This window comes from Bos taurus, chromosome 10 (genome assembly GCF_002263795.3).
Source record: "Bos taurus isolate L1 Dominette 01449 registration number 42190680 breed Hereford chromosome 10, ARS-UCD2.0, whole genome shotgun sequence".
Classification (NCBI taxonomy): domain Eukaryota; kingdom Metazoa; phylum Chordata; class Mammalia; order Artiodactyla; family Bovidae; genus Bos; species Bos taurus.
Genome location: NC_037337.1, coordinates 45557474 through 45574517, shown reverse-complemented (window position 1 = coordinate 45574517; position 17044 = coordinate 45557474). Strand labels below are relative to the sequence as shown.

Genomic DNA, 17044 nt, shown 5'->3' with positions numbered 1-17044 from the left:
ATGGTATTAGCAATGGACCTAGAGAAATTGGAAGAGACATTGAAATTGTGAGCCTCACCAAGTCTATGAATCTGAATGGGATAGAGGAAAAGGGGAATTTTTTTCCTACTTGGTATTTGCTTTCAAATGTACCTCCAGTCCATCATTTCTGGAACTTGCGTCCCCTTTTCTCTGCTAAGCATTACAGTTCTTCCAGTTGCCATGACACAAAACTTTGGGATTGTGTTTCGTTCTTTTTTCTTCCTTCCACCTCATCTCATCACCTCATTCACTAAATTTGAATCATTCTAGATATCTTTTCATTTGGCGTTGCCTTTTCACCTGACCTAGTTTAGGCCTCCATATTGTGTATTATTGTAGTAACCTCATGGTTAAAGCTTCTTTCTGTATTACATGTCGTATACTGCTGCATTATTATTATAGTTTTTATTTGGTTTATACAGACATCCCTTTCTTACTGTGCTTCACAGATACTGCATTTTCTACAAATTAAAGGTTGGTGGCAAGCCTGTGGCAAGCATGTCTGTTGGCACTGTTTTTCCAACATGTGTTCACTTCATGTCTCTGTGTCACAGTATTTCTCTAGTTCTTACAGTATTTCATACTTTCTATCATTATTATATTTGTTATGGTGATCTATGATAGTGATCTTTGACGTTACTCCTATGACTTGCTGAAGGTTCAGCTGATGGTTAGCATTTTAAAATTAAGATATGTACCTTGTTTTTCAGACATAATGCTATTGCATACTTAATAGACTACAGTATATTATAAACATAACTTATATATGCACTGGAAAGCAAAAAATTTGTGTGACTTGGTTTACTGTGATATTTGCTTTCTTGTTGTGGTCTGGAACTGCATCCCTAATGTCTCCAAGGTGCGCCTGTGTTTATCGAACACTGTGTGCCAGACCAGATGTGGTCTCTGTCCATTCAGGACTTAAACGTCTAGTTGGGGAAACCAGCAGTCAATGAATGAATGTATGATTATGAGCTGAAGTGCTCTGAAAGGAAAGAATTTGTTTCTAGAAGAGTATGTAGCAAGGAATTCTAGTGTGGACTTTTCAAAATGTAGTTCTGATCATTTTACTTCTTTGCTGAAAACCTTTAATCACTCCTTGTTGCCTGTATAGGCCAGCACTTGATATCCTCTATAACCTGACCAACCCTGGCCTTCTTCAGTCTCATTTCATTTATTTCTCACTCTTTTTACAGCCATTCCTTCTGCTTACCTTGCATTTTTCAGTCTCAACACCTTAGTTTTTTTTCTTTTCTTTTTTTGTTGGAATGCCCTTCCTTGCTCTAAGGCATTCAGCTTCAAATTTGACTCTTCCTTCAACCTACCAAAAAATTTCCTCTCCTTCCTGAAGACTTTAACTTTCTTCTTCCCATCTGCCTGTGTCTCCAGAATTGATTTTGTATTCCTCTGTATCTCTTTAACTCTCTGCTACAATCTCTGTTATAGCACTGTGTCATACCCTGTCTTTGATTATAATTAGATGTGAATATGTTTTTTCCTCCTTCATTCTAAACTCCATAAGAGACCTCAGTCTCCTGTTTCCCATGACTTTCAGCCCAGTGCTTTGAATATAACGTTATTATGTTAATGCTTGCTTAATTGAATTGGAATTTGTTTTTTTGAAAATGGAAACTTCTTGAGATTTTTTTTTCCAGAACTTTCTCTGTGTTAAGATAACTTGCATCTAACACATTTTGTCCCAAACCGAATAACCTGGGAACAAGCTGCAGACTACGAAAGCCTTCAGGAATCCTTCAGACTCAAGGACACTCACGTGTCGCCCGTAGTTGTCTGCAGTAGTTCCGTGTATCTGCTGTTCTGCTGTGGTTCCGTGTATCCTAGCCGATGGAGGAATTGGGGTGAGGAGAGGTAGTACGCGACAGACAGAAGTGCGGTAGGTCAGGCACGGGAACCAGGCTGATTCTGTTAGAGGAGCACAGGCATTGTTGGGCCTTCTGGATATTGTTGGCCTCCAAGAGGTCTTTTTAGTTTTTCTTATTTACTTCTTTCACTCCATACATACTTACTGGAGTCCTGCTATATGTGAGGTCCTGTCCAAGCTGCTTAGGATCTATCAGTGAGCAAAATAGACAAAAAATGCCAACCCCATGGATCTTTTAACAAAAGGAAATAGAAATAAGCATAATTAATAATTACGTAGTATAAAGAGGGTGATAATTGATGTGGGGAAAAAATAGAACAGAGTAAGGAGGGTTAGTAGTGTAGAGGAGGGATAGATGAAGGAAATAGGAAGCTTGCAGGTTTAAATAAGATGATCAGAGTTGGCATCTTTGAGAAATACGGTGCAAGTGTGTTACTGGGTTGTTAGGCACCCCTGGGGTTGCTGAATGTTCTTCTGCCCAGAGGAGAGAAAGAGGCACTGTCTGTAGTTGTTCCAAAGGGTCTAGCCGACAGTGAGGGGGAAATATGTTCTTTTTTCCTGGCTGCTCCTCTGGCTGGCATTCCTGGAAGTTAATCATGGTGAAAATTGCAGTCATGTCTGGAAGACAGCAGGGGTAGAACAGAAGGCCTTATAGCCAGTTTCCCTGAGGAGTGGTATTTGAGCCTTGGGTGCCTTGAGTAATAGGTGAGTTAGGCCTCTGAATTTTCTCCTTCCTCAATAGGAAAAGCCCAATATCATGATAGTCCCTCTTTCTAGTGAGGTCTCAGCAACTCTGGGGGTTGAGGTAGCTCATTAAAAATAAGCTTTCAGGGACTATACACTTAGCTTCCAGCCTAAAATTTTAATTTTGAGGTTTGTGTTATTTTGATTTCCTCTCAGTGCATAGCTGGCTTTGTTCTGGAAGTCTCAGTACCTAATTCATCAGCCTGAGGGTGAAGATGTCTTGTGATGTCTAGCTGCTCTCTTGTTTGACTTGTGTTTTGTAAATTTTCTTATAGTTCCCTTGCTTGCTTTTTCCTAACCCTTCTACTATTTCATTATTTTTCCTGTTACCTCTTCCCTTTTTTCTTTACATGAAGCTGATAGGCAATAAAAATCCCTTAGGCCGACTGCTATTTGGTAATTGACTGGAAGCTAAAATTCCTACCTAATATGTAGACATGTAATGTCTTATTTCTGTCCTTGGGTTGTATAGAATGCTCCTTGTGGACATCAAGCTCTCAGCCTGTTTGTTATACTGTATGCCATTTGAGGTAGCTGAAAGGTGCTGGGTACCTGTATACTCTATTTTTAGTTATTTATATCATCAACTTGTGTGGTTGCAATATATAAGGAGGCCTATTTGCCATTCTGTACTATACTATGTGCTATTTTTGATATAAAATTTTAGAAGAAAAGTTCTTAATGAACTTGGGATTGATGCTTAAGAAAAATCTGTTTTAGGCAGAGAGGGTCCTAGGCAAATATCACATTGCTTTTCTTTGTCAGGATTTGCTACATGTCAGATTTGACGTCATAAATTCTCACCACATATGCTCAAGTGGTACAGTAATACATGACTGATACTGTGAATTTTAAAGCCGGTGGCTATTAATTCGTTATGTCATTAATTTTCTGTAGTGGTTAAAAAGGTCTCAGTTTAACTGACCAAGTAGTTTTGCTTAATTAGTAGAAATGCTTTTAACATAATTTAGTTTGCTAGTGATAGTTGGTTTTTTTTCAGTAGTATTGTTTCTGGGGTTTGTATTAGCAGGCCCTTATAGTCCTAACAAAGCTAGAAATCTGGCAGTGTGGATTTCAGATGAGTTCGGTAACACCATCTGACAGAGAGGGAAATGCAGGACAGTATCTGGTAATATTCTTTTCTTTATGGAGCCTTTCTATAAGAAAGAAATTCAGTTTTAACAAGATCACATTGAGGTAGGTAATATAACAGTGAAGTGACATTTTCTTCCAACAACAAGTCTGTAATATATTTTACCTGAATTTGTGATCAGAAGCATTAGATTTATTTAAAAGTGTTACATAAACATGACGAGTGCCATTTCTGTCATCCTTATATAATTTTTTTCCTTCTTTCTTGGTAGGCAAAATAATGATAAACAGTGATTTAATTCACATCTCAGATACTTGATGGAAAGAAACAAATTGTTGAAGTGTGGTGCTGTTAGGCTGTGCACTTCATAGGGATGACACAGGCAACAAGCGATTACATTTTTATAAGGATCGAAATCCTTACTTAAAATGTCACAGTCCTAATCAAAATAATGTGACTGAGTTGAAACTGTTAAAGGAGAAGCTACAAAATTAGGCCAGATAATAATAATATGGGGTTTATTTACTCTTCATAGATTGGTTAACTACTTTATTAAAAGCACATTTAAAGTATGGTTTTGATTAAAATAAACTTCTCTGCACAGTTGGCAGTTTTAGATCCTATAGTGCAAAGAAATAACCAGGATTTTTGCTTTGAGGAACAAACAAGAATTGAGAAAGGTTTCTGTAGGTCAACACTGTTTAAGAGAAATCGTATCTTGATTAAGCTCAGCATTTTTCAGGGAGAGGAAGAATAAAATCTATCAGGTGGGGGGTTCATTTTTAAGAAATTGAGCTGCGATAAAGTATGTACAGTAGGACAAGTGGAAAGATTTCAAATAGCAGATAACCCACTGAAAGTTTAAAGACTTAAAAACCATTTTATTAGAAAGCAAGGGATCAAAAGCACCATACAAAACAGATGGTCATTTGGCATAGTCTCAGAGGCTGTCGAGAGGAGAAAAGCATCTTTAAAAAAAACTTAAAAACATTTTCAGTCAAGACCAAAGAAACCCACAAAGTGATGATGGTTAGTCATGCGTGCTGCCTAGAAATTTTAGGTGAAAGAAGAAAAAGATGTTGAATTAGTTAAGTTCTTTGCTAAACTGATGGTAAGAGTTTTTGTTAAGAGCTTTTTTAAGAAGACCGCTAGAAAATTGGTAAGACTACTCACTCGATCATGGTGTGAAAGATCCATTCAGGGATGAAGAGGTTGGAGAATTTTCACTTCTGTTTTTCCCTCTTTCCAACCAGTTTAAAACTTCTGGTCAAATGATGATAAGCTTAACTTTAAAAAATAAGAAATTGGGACATGAATTAATCTCTTTTAATGCATATAAAGTACAGAAAAATGTATAGAAGTCCCAAAAGTTATTACAGAAGTGGTGATATTTAGTTAGTCGTTCCAACACATTTTTTTTCCCCTAGCTGTCTAACTTTTCTTGATCAGATCTCTAAATCTATCTACCCTAGAATTTAGGAAAAAATTCAAGGATAAACTGTAACTCCCAGTGAAAGTACATCACTTCAAATTAAGTAGCATGATCATTACATGAAGGGACTGGAGTAGATTTCACCATAAGAAGGGTTTGGAGGTAGCGGGAGTAAAATCTATATTAGAAAGTTGATCAAATGTAAATTAAAGATTGAGATGACTTGGTATCATTAATATAACTTACTGGGGCCAAGGCAATGGGTTAATTTACATAAAGAGAAGTCACATATGACAAATCATTGACAGTTGTGTGTGGACAGAGTGGTTACCAGTAGACATCGTTTAGTTTTATTAAAGTCAGGCCAAGGCTGTTTAAAAACTTTAGCCTTGGAATGGGAGAAAATGTTTTGTTTTGTATTAGTAAACTGACTTTCTGACAGTAATCACATCCATCTAGGCCTATAGTTCCTTCTCTGCAGTTCTAAAACCCCCAAATTCTGAAAGCTGTTTTGTTTTTTTTTTTAAGGTAGGCACAAACCTGACTTCAGCTAATGAGGCTATTTATGGCTATTTTCATTGTGGTTTGTTCTGTTTCAAGTAAATATTTATTCACTTTATTGTAAGGATATTAATGAGTTTGATGTCAGGGTGCTATTCCGGTTTCTCCTGAGAGTATTACACTGTATGGTATATTAATTATCTCAGCTTTTTATAGATGAAATAACAGAGGCTCAGATAAGTGCAGTGACTTGCCCAAGATTCTTAAACATCTTCAGGGAGAGTAAGAATAGAATTGAGCTTTTCCTGCCGCCTCCTTTGTTTTGTTTTTTTCCATCGCATTGTGCTGGTTTCTCATGACATTACCTCCAGAAATTATCTCAATGATAAGTTCTTCTAGGTGGAAGGGTTTAAGCAGTGACACTCATTTTATTTGACAGTTTAATAAATGTTTTACAAAAGTGACATATTCAGGTTTTCTCATGACACTAAGCTCTTTCAAGTGCTTAGGTTCCCAATTGTTTAAGATTATACATCCAAAGTATCTTGGCTGTGTGGGAGGGATGAAAACTCAAAGATGAGCTTTGGTGTGGATAGTATTACATTAAAAGGAGGCAGTAAGTCCAAACCACTTTGCTAGCATGAGATTTTCAGCCCCTAGAGGAGACTGGAAATCTTGATAAGCTATTCCTTGAAAAATTAGTTCAGTGTGCTGCCAGGGAAAGCTAGGCATCATTAGGAAGAGAACTAAAGAAAGATAAAAATAAACGTCCCCCTGTACAAAACCAAGTTTTGTCCATGTTTGTGATATTGCCCCTTCTTTTCATCCCTAAGAAAGAAATATGTATCAGAACTGGAGACCAAGTGAAGTGAAGGCTTTAATGAAAACATGTAAAATGATTTTTTTTTTTAATCTAGTTTTTATTTATTTATTTTTTTTTAATCTAGTTTTTAAAGACAGAGGTAATATTATCAGACTCCATCAAGCGATGAGAAGAACTTGTTCACCAGTTCTTAGGATCTGTATTGGATAGAGAGCACCTTTTCAAATTAGAAATAAATTTAGCTTAATTACTGGGTTGCTCTTATCAATAGTAAATAAATAAAATTTGTTAACAGTAGAAGTAGTAGAAATTAGAAATAGGGTCTAGAAGGGTTTTTGTGTGTGTGTGTGTGTTTTTAATTAAAACTTTTAAGCTAATTGTAGGAGTCTCATGTATTTGTAAGGATAATACAGAGGGATCCTTTGTACCCTTTACCAGTTTCCCCTGGTGGTAATGTCATGCAAATGTAGAACAATATCATACCAGATATTGACACTGATAACAATCTACCCAGGTTGTTCAGATTTCCCTAGTTTTAGTTGTACCCACTTATGAGTGTGTGTATTTGTGTTAGTCACTCAATTGTGTCCAACTCTGTGACCCCATGGACTGTAGCCCAATAGGCTTCTCTGTTCATGGAATTCTCCAGGCAAGAATACTGGAGTGGGTGGCATTGCCTTCTTCAGGGGATCTTTCCAATCCAGGGATCAAACCCAGGTCTCCTGCATTGCAGACAGATTCTTTACCATCTGAACCACCAGGGAATTCCCACCACAGCCAAGATACAGAACAGTTTCATCACCACAAAGGTACCTCACATTGCCCTTTTATATCTGCTTCACTCCTGCCTCTCATAAGATTTTTGATAAATTATTGGATTAATATGTTTTATAACTTGTAAGGGAATCCAGAAATATTTGGAGAAGTATATATTTTTATAATATTTTTAAATATTTTATTTATCAGATTAGTTGTTGTCATTCAGTATCTAAAGTGGTGTCCGACTCTGGTACTGCAGACTCTTTGCGAATCCCATGGACTGCAGCACACCAGGCTCCTCTGTACTCTCCTGTCTCCCAGAGTTTGCTCAAATTCATGTCCATTGAGTTGGTGATGCTGTCTAACCATCTTATCATCTGCCACCCTCTTCTCCTTTTGCCTTCAATCTTTCCCAGCATCAGGGTCTTTTCCAATGCGTTGGCTCTTGGCATCAGGTGGCCAAAGTATTGGAGCTTCAGCTTCAGCAACAGTCCTTCCAATGAATATTCAGGGTTGATTTCCTTTAGGATTGACTGGTTTGATCTCCTTGCAGTCCAAGGGACTCACCACCACCACAATTCAAAAGCATCAATTCTTCGCCTCTCAGCTTTCCTTATGGACCAACTCTCTCGTACGTGACTGCTGGAAAAACCATAGCTTTGAATATACAGACCTTTGGCAGTAAGGTGATGTCTCTGCTTTTTAATACACTGTCTAGGTTTGTCATAGCTTTCTTCAAAGGAGCAAGCATCTTTTAATTTTGTGGCTGCAATCACCGTTCGGAGTGATTTTGGAGCCTAAGAAAATAAAATCTGTCACCACTTTCCCTTTTTCCCTTTCTATTTTGCCATGAAGTGATGAGACCGGATGCCATGATCTTAGTTTTATGAATGTTGAGTTTCTAGCCAGCTTTTTCACTCTCCTCTCATACCCTCATCAACATGCTCTTTAGTTGTTCACTTTCCACCATTAAAGTGGCATATTCTACATTATCAGATTAATATGTACACTTTTTTTGTTTTTGTCCTCCATGAGCTTTATATTAAAGGTCAAATATTGCTGTTAATTAAAATCTGTAATCCACTGTTTTTTTTCATAGTACACTTTTTTATGTATCAAATATAAGGTACAAAGTAAATGATAATAAATGTTTTTGAAGCTAGGAAAGTTCCCAGTCAGATGCAAACTTAGTTATCACATACATAAATCAAAAATGACACGAAGCAGGAAAAACAGAAGAACTTCCTTTGCTTTCTGAAAACAGCCAAGAAACCAAAGAAAATTATTTTTAAAAATTCAGAGAATTTTTTTCATAGTAGCCAACATGCCTTCCTTAGGCATTAAGACATATTTCTGTTCATAACCTTAATACAGCCATATTTTTACTCTTTATGAAAACCAAGTCTCCCAGTAAAAATAGTATTTTACCACACTAATCTTTCAATTCCATCACTAAAAATGAAGTGACACTGACCAATTTCTAACCTCTTGGAACATTCTGCATAATGAACTTTAGTCACTGGAATGAGTAATTGCCCAGAAAAGCAGCGCTGTCTGAACTGTGGTACAATTTGTAGTCAGTATTCTTGTTTTCCAGTAAAAAGGAGATCTCTTAAGAAGAAACAGTGGGCTCCTTGTGGTTACATTGATCAAGAGAACGTTTCTGATCTGCTTCTGAGCAAACATTTCTTAATAGGTTGATCACCGATCTGGGGTCTTCACTCATAATGGCACTGCCAGACACGATCATGTTAGCTCCTGCCTTTGGCATCATATCTCATGAATTTCTGCCCTCCAAACCCAGGTTCCACTGTCATAACCAGTGCTATATCTATCTGATTAGCCCATGGTACCAGATACTCAACTGTAGTTCCTGGTTTGATCGCAATGCCAACCTTCATTCTGTTTTCCTGTGTGTCTTTGATCAAAGCTCCTGGGTTCTCAGTAGCCTCGAGATGAAACATATATTAATTGGCTCCTGCTATAGCCATTGGTTTTACCCACTTTTTTTGGTCTGGACACCTTCATGTAATGTCAAAGAAAGGGTCCTGGTCTAGCTGCTTTTGGAGACTTTCTACCACAGGATGACCAAAGGTGATGTTGAGAGCAAAATGCCCACCCACCTGTTACATCCAGGTGCAGATAATCGACCTCAGAGTCCAGCATCTGGAGGCACTTGGCCCCTAAACTGGCCACATTACTGTTGAGGATGGATGAGCCAGTTTGTAGCAAGATGCCATGGTGCTGTTTCTGTAGAGCAAGTTACTGCTCAAGAGCCCCAGCTAGATGAAGGCACCTTACCCCAATTGGCCATGCCATTTTTAGTAATCCACTATTTACCCCTTCCTGTCACCAAGTCTCACTCCCAGTAGGCAACTGCTTTAAGATTTTTGGTCTTTTTCTTGTATTTACTTCTGTATTTCTAAAAAATAATCTGCTATCCTATTGTGCTCTGCTTATCAAATCAAATTTTTGCTTTTATCAGTATCCATTAGTAAGTAAATATTTATTATTGAACTATTTAGTATACTACTATGTTTTCTTATGCAACTTATGTTTTTTCCCCAGGGTTTAATATTAATTACCTCAGTGTTTTTAGTTTGTCATTATAATTCATCCAGACTCTCCAACAGATGTATAAATCTCCTCATAATATAGTGAAGCACAGGGTGATCCTTAACTGTAGTTTCTTTCCTTCTTTCCTTTCTTTTCCATCCCTCTAAATATCCTAACCTGTGAAGACTACTGGCCTAATTCCTGTCTACTGTGATCACATAAAATGCTCTTTTAGGAACAGGACCATGATCCAGTAGTATAGTACCTTTATTCATAGGTGTATGATTTTACCTTTTTTAAAAAAGATAATGTGCATATGATAAAGTACATTGAGTATACCAATCTTCAGTGCATAACTCAGTTTTGCACGTATAAGTAGCCATATAACCACCATCCAGTTCAAGATAATAGAGTATTTCTAACACCTCACAAGTTGCCCTCATGCTTCTTCCCAGTCAGTAAACTCTCAGAAATGGCCATTTTTCTGACATTTGTCCTCTTTGATTCATAGGTGTTTAAAGTGTGATACCTGGACAGTTTAAGTCTGATAGAATGTATCATACATTTACGTATGAGGGCTCCCAGGGGTTGGTTATGTACTCGTTTGCGGGCTAGCCCTATTTTGGGTAACAGCTCTACATGGATGAGGCTGAAGGCTGAGAGTATTCTGGAGCAGTTAGGCATTTTAAGAAATGTGAGGACTGGATTGTTTTCTAACTTTTCCCCTAGACTCTTAATAAATCTGTATCCTTTTTATGTATCTTAGAAAAAAGAGAAATCCACTCTCTTTTCTGGTAAGTTTGAAGCCTGTTAGGTAATTGAGACAGTTTATAACTAGTGACAAATCAAGCTCAAGTAAGAATGAAGAAAAGAAATGGCAGCCTTGGCACTGTTGTGGTTCTGCCCATTGAGGAAAGTAGTGTTCATTCACTCATTTATTGACCAAAATATTTATTGAGGGAGTACTGTGACCCAAACCCTGTTATTGGGATATAATGATGAACAAAAGAGAAACAGCCTCTTGCTCTCAGGGTGCATGCAGTCAGGTGGAAGAAACAAATGTTAATCAAATCGTTGCACTGGGAGGTAGGATGTGAGCAGGGAATGTCTGAGGTAAAAGCCATGAGGCGGTAACGTGGGAATGGGGTACAGAGGACTGTGTCCATGAGAGAAGGCTGGAGAAGTCAGTCTGGCTTAGACATCCTGAAGGTTGTGGGTGTGTGGATCCCACTATTTTTATGGTTAGCCTGACAGTGTAGATACTATCTTTTAATAGAGAAGTTTTCTTTGTGTACACTTTAGAGTTACTATAGGATAGTAGATAAGAGGTTTAAGAAGGGAGATGAGGTCTAGAATATAAAAACGAAGGTAATTCCTCATGTTTCCTGAAAAAATGCCTGAGTTTTTTCCTTTCCCTCATTCCTGTGAACTTGACCCACGTTATTCCCTGTTTTAGAGGTGAGGAGACTGAGCCATAGAAAAGCTTTGCCACAACAGTTCTGTGTGGAGGCCCAGTTTCTTAAATCTCCTGATTCCTAAGCTAACTCCACTTTTTTCTTGAGAATTTGACATCACCTCTTTGGTATATAAAGTTTACCTCTGGGGAAGAGAACTGAATTATGAAGGGTTACAGAGCCCTGCTGTTGGGAGAGAGAGGATGGTGAAGTGTTACCGTCTGTTCTAGATGATCTTTGCCTTCGGCTTCTTGGCCTCCTTACACGGAAGCCTTGGTTAGGGTTTTCTCTGTGAACCAGTTCCACCAGTGAATCCCTGCAGGGTTGGGACTGAATTATTTGCATATTTAGTATGCTATTTAGCCTATTCGAAATGTGTGCTGGTACTAAGCAGTATAGACAAACACCAAGGCTCTAAACCTGAGCCCTGTTGAATAGCTTTGTCTAGTGGAAGTGTCATTTGATGGTGTGAGATGAAACAGGTCAAGCCTCATAGTCTTTGTCTGAGAATAGCAGCCTGTGAAGACCCTAAAACTACTCATGATATGCAGCATATAAACACTGAGGGACTGAGAGATGCTGCGCTTTTGCTCTTCTGTCCTTAAGTGACATGTGGTCAGAGGAGCTCTGCTGAATTGGATCCATCTTCTCAAATTGGCACTGTTTGTCCGTATTTGATTCCCATTGGAGATATAAGCTAAGAGCTGTGGTACTTGAGGATATGACACAGTTCCTTTGTTACAGTAATGAATGTAATAAATTAAGGGAGAGACCCAAAGGAAAGTTGGTTGATTGTCATTAGAGCCCTAGTTGGAAGTTCAGTTCATCAGTGAGGTCTAGTGTGGCAGGTAGAGAGGGAGATGCCTGTTCCAGCTGGATAAGCTGAGTCACCACTGAAGGTTTACATGTTGCACTGGGCTCACCTAAGGTTGACTGAGTATGATGTGATTTCCGGGTAGCATCTGAAGTTCAGGGAAGATGGTATAGTTTGGTTTTCTTCTTGCAACTTTTGTTTTATCCCACTGATTTAGTGACAGTTTCCTGGGACATCAAACCCTGTGAACCTCACACAGTTTAGATTTGAAGGCCTGTTGGGGGTTGCGGGGGTGGTGGTGGTTGGCTCAATAAACTAGTAGATTGGAACAGTTTGTAAAAGAGATAATCCAGAGGTTAAAAACATAAGCTTTGGGATTGGTACCTTGGCCCTGAGGGATTTTTGAAACAAAATGGAGTCTTTCTGTCAGTCACTACAGTGTAGAGTTCCATGAGCTACATCTGAAGGTACTCCTAGCCTCAGTGGAAAACCAGGACAACTGAGTAGTTGAAAGAAGAAAGGATTGCCATTTTCTTTCATAAAACTCAAATGGATATCAGTACTACCTATAATTTAATTTGTAAAAGATTTTCAAATATTTATTTTTCCTTTATTTAAAATACTTTAGATCCCTGTACAGCTGTGAAACAGTCCTCTTTTAGTTGAGACCCTAGAACATTATGAGAATATTTGGGTCATTTTATTTTTTTGAGTTGTCACATTTTTTAGATTTGGATCCTCATAATATGCTTAGAACCATGATGAATTCTCCCTCCATTTTATAATAAAAAAATTAATATTTAATAAAGCAACTTGACTGACATCCTGGCTAGGGTCATTGGAAATTTGAGTCTGGAAATCACTTCTCTTGATTCTAAGCTCAGTTTTCTATTTTTTCTACACCATGCTGCCTTCCTGGAATTGAGCATTGCCTATTTTTTCTTTGTCCATACAGCTTTTGGTGAGAGCTAGCTAGCCAAGACTGATCACCCTCACATCCAAATGTGTGTGACCTGTCTGGTCACAAGCAGATTATACTCACTCAGACACAACTGTCACTTGCTCAGACCAAAGCCTGTGAGAAGATTGATACAAAAACTGTAACAACAGGGAGGACAGTTAAATTTACAGTGAAACAGCCCTGGACAATTTGCTGCTTAGACCAGATTAGCTATAGGTAATTGGCAGTTAAAGAGATCCTGTGTCTTTGAAGTCCTCTACGATGGATATAGAGCTCTATCTAGCAGAAAAAGAAGTATTATTTTTCTCATTGTGTTTGACATAAGTAGGGTCAGCTGCTGTTGATGTCCTCTGGGCAGAGCCAGAGTCCTCTCATGAAGACTCTTTTTCCCATTCTTAGCCTGGAAGAGAGGCCTTGCTCATTACTGAGGTAGGGAGGTGGTGTGATCTATGGCATATGTCCTGATAAAAAGCAATTAATGACCTGAAATGTGTGATTACAAACCAGTCTATGGGCTGGAAGTCTGAGAGATGGAGTTGGGTTCCAGAGAGGAAACGGGAATTTGAAGATTTGTTGTTACAGATACAGGGAATGGGGAATGATTGTCACGGCCTATTTTGGTCCCTTAGCTATAGCCACTCAGAGGAGAGTTCTTGATGATCAGGTACAGAACAAAGTGCAATAGCAGTGGCAAGTAATTCCACTGAGAATAGGGAAGTATAGTACAGTTAGGCAGAAGGAGACGAGAGAGGAAAATATATACAGAAACTCCTGCAAGTTGAAAGTGCTTTGTGGTCTCGGTAAGGTATTGGCCCTCCTGATTCTGTACTTTCTCTGCCATAAAGTAGCAGGTCAGCGCTTTTCATTTCCAACTACCATGTTGGTTACCCTTCCTTCTGTGGTTAAACATCTCTGCAGTGACCTGTCAGAGGGTTGATTATTAACTGCATAAAGCCAGGGATGCTGGAGGGAGCAGAGGGAAAGTGGTTTGGCTGCTACAGCCAGACTGGTAAAGAATCCTTGGCAATTTTTCAGTGTATCTTTGGAAAGATACCATCGAAGTTACTATGAAGGCTGCTGGGTTTGGAAAGCTGAATTTCTGAAGAGTCACCTGGTTGAAAAGTGGTAGTTACTTAACACACTCAGAAGTAGGAGGGCAGTGCTCTGTATAGAACATCAGAACCACTACTTATTGGTTCTCAGGATATGTTGTCTTTGTTTACATTCTGGTCATTCAGAAATTCTAGGTAGTTTTCTAGTAGGGAAGGCACTTTTTGATAGGTACATTAATAGAACTTCAGATTTGAAAAAGGCCCTAGACATGTCCAGGTTACACCTACCACACACAGAATTCTTCATGTAATTAGCTTGACTGGAGATGATGCTTTTTCTGATCACTGCTTTTGATAGAGATATGGCTTCATTAAGCATTGTAGGTCATTGTTGGGAATTTCAGATTATTACATTTTTTTCTCCTGAACTAAACATCTGTCTTTCTGTAACTTCTACTCATTGGTTCTGTTTATACCCTCAGCATCACAGAATAAGTTTCTCTTCCACACTGCAACCTTCATACCCATCTCCCTTCAGTTAACTCCTTTCCATGCTAAAGAATACCAGTTTCTAAGACCTTTTCTCTTATGAGATGGCTTCTTGATGTTTTACAGTACCCTTGGCTATCTCTCCATTTCATGAATATCTCACAGAAGATATGGAACCTGAAAATGAGCACAGACCATCAGATGTTCTTTTCATCTCCAGCTACGTTTTAAGAAACACTTAAAAAAAATGTTAATGGCAATATTTCTGCTTACTAGAAAAACCAAAGCAATTTGCCACAACAACTTGGAATTGGGACAAAAAGAATTTGAGGAAGTTTTTTTAAATTTTTTTACTGATACTAAGGCTGTAACTTTTGAGGTTCGACATTATTATAAGCATTGATTTTGCCTCATATCTTCTCCAGGAATATATGCATTGAGTTTACCCTTAAAATTATAAAAATAACTTGATATTTATGTTTACAGGAATTATTCAAATTTACACTACACTGAAGTGACTTTAATGTTTCAGATAATTTTTAGCAAGGTGGATATATGTATGTTACATAATGGAAAATCTATTGTTTTAACACATAACAAACAACGTGACTCAGTGTAAGATTCTTGAAAAATAATTTTCTCTTCAAAACTATAGATTTTTTATTCTTTTTTAACATTTAATGTTACAGAACAGTCTAAGGTTGGCCTAATTTTGTTCTTTGTAATTTAAAAATTTTGCTAGAATGTGTGCACGTTTGGCTTTTAAAAAAATTGATTTTGCTGAAAAAATAGTGAACTTTTTCAAAATCTTTTTCAGTTCAAGGTGTTAACTTATTTATTATGTCTTGATGGGTTGCTTTTTTCCCATTTGTTCTAGTCTCTTCAGTTTTGCTTTGAGTATTATTAAATACTTCCTTTTAATTTCCCTCATTATTTTCTTTTTACTGTCCTTTTTCCTTTGAAATAGGATCCTCTACTATTGGAATAGTATCCTCTACTACTCCAGAGGAGTATCTCAAATTTTCTTGTAATTTCTTCCACAGTTTTAGTTCTGTGCTTTTTTGATTTCTGTATGAATTTTAATTGGTGTTACCACCAATTAAACCACCAGTTGGTTTAATTGGTGAATTTTAATTGGTTTTTCATTTCCTTGCATATTCCTTTTTTTAAAAAAAAATTACATTCTTTTAAGTTCCTATCTTTTCACTTCAGCCTGGTATCTTCTTAATGCTCTGCCTTCCTTACTGTCATGCTTTGTTTATCTTGCTCCATACTTGACAGGTCAGCCCATACAGTAGAATGAGAACTATCAGGACCTCTCAGTGAGCTCTAACATTTTCTTGTACTTTATATTCTTTCCTTTATATACCCTTCCAGAGTCTCTGTTTCATTACCATCCTGTTTTGTAGAGGAAGAGTTTTTGTTTGTTTTTTAGAGGAAGGTCTTTTGAAAGTTCTGTTGTTTTTCCAAGAATAAAAAAGCATGGGATTGTTCTAATGGTTTACATTACATACTAATGATGGGGCAGCTCCAGGGGAAAGAGGGTCAGTGGTAGGTGAATGTGGGTTGTGCTCTACGCCTCACAACAGTTGCAGAGATTGAAGAGGTGATAAATTATGATGTTGGGCAGAACTATGCTTTAATAATCCTTTGTAGTGCAGATTCAGTTGGCGTTCCCATTTCTTTGCCCTTCATAATACAATTGTTTTCAGTATTGTGTTTCACTGCCTTATTAACTCTCATTTTCTGTTGTATTCCCAGCGCATAGTTTAGTGCCTGGGACTTAGTAGGCAATTAATACATTTTTTTTTTTTTTAATGAATCAGTAGATAGCATAGAGAATTCCAAGCATTTTACTAAAAATTTCTTCAGAGTTTTAGATCATTTTTGGTGGTATCATTTCTCTAATTCTTCAGAGATTATGTTGCTTTTACCGTGCGGGTCGCATTGTTTCATAGTTCCTATGTTTTCCCTCATGGTTTTTGTTCATCCTTTTATGAAGTAAGATCTATGTGGACTCAGTGCCAACTGTGGTCAGGTGCTGTTGCACTAAGCTCTCTACTTGGCTAAAGGATGTATTTTCTTCTCAGTGCGTGTGTGCTGTCGCTTTAGTCTTGTCTGACTCTTTGTGATCCTAGAGACTGTAGCCCACCAGGCTCCTCTGTCCATGGGATTTTCCAGGCAAGAATACTAGAGGAGGTTGCCATGCCCCCTCCAGGGGCTCTTCCGACCCAGGGATCAAACCTGCATCTTATGCCTCCTTGTTGGCAGGTGGGTTCTTTATCACTACTCATTTTCTTCTCAGATCTGTGGCCAAATGGCAGATTAAAGTGCAGTCCTTTCTCTCTTAAATCCCAGTTGCTCTCAAGCATTCACTTGGTATAGCGCTGGTCTCCTAGGGTGACATCTTCTCTTGAACAGTTTCTCTTGAACCCTGGTTCTTTGACACTGCCTTGAGAGAGA

General features: G+C 38.0%; 1 protein-coding gene and 1 pseudogene across 1 annotated transcript in view; one reads left to right on the top strand and one right to left on the bottom strand.

Annotated features, from left to right (window-relative positions):
• The window catches only part of ZNF609 (zinc finger protein 609), a 201783-nt gene that overhangs the window by 7970 nt on the left and 176769 nt on the right, over positions 1-17044 (top strand).
• LOC101905285 (ribulose-phosphate 3-epimerase-like) lies at positions 8868-9517 on the bottom strand (annotated as a pseudogene).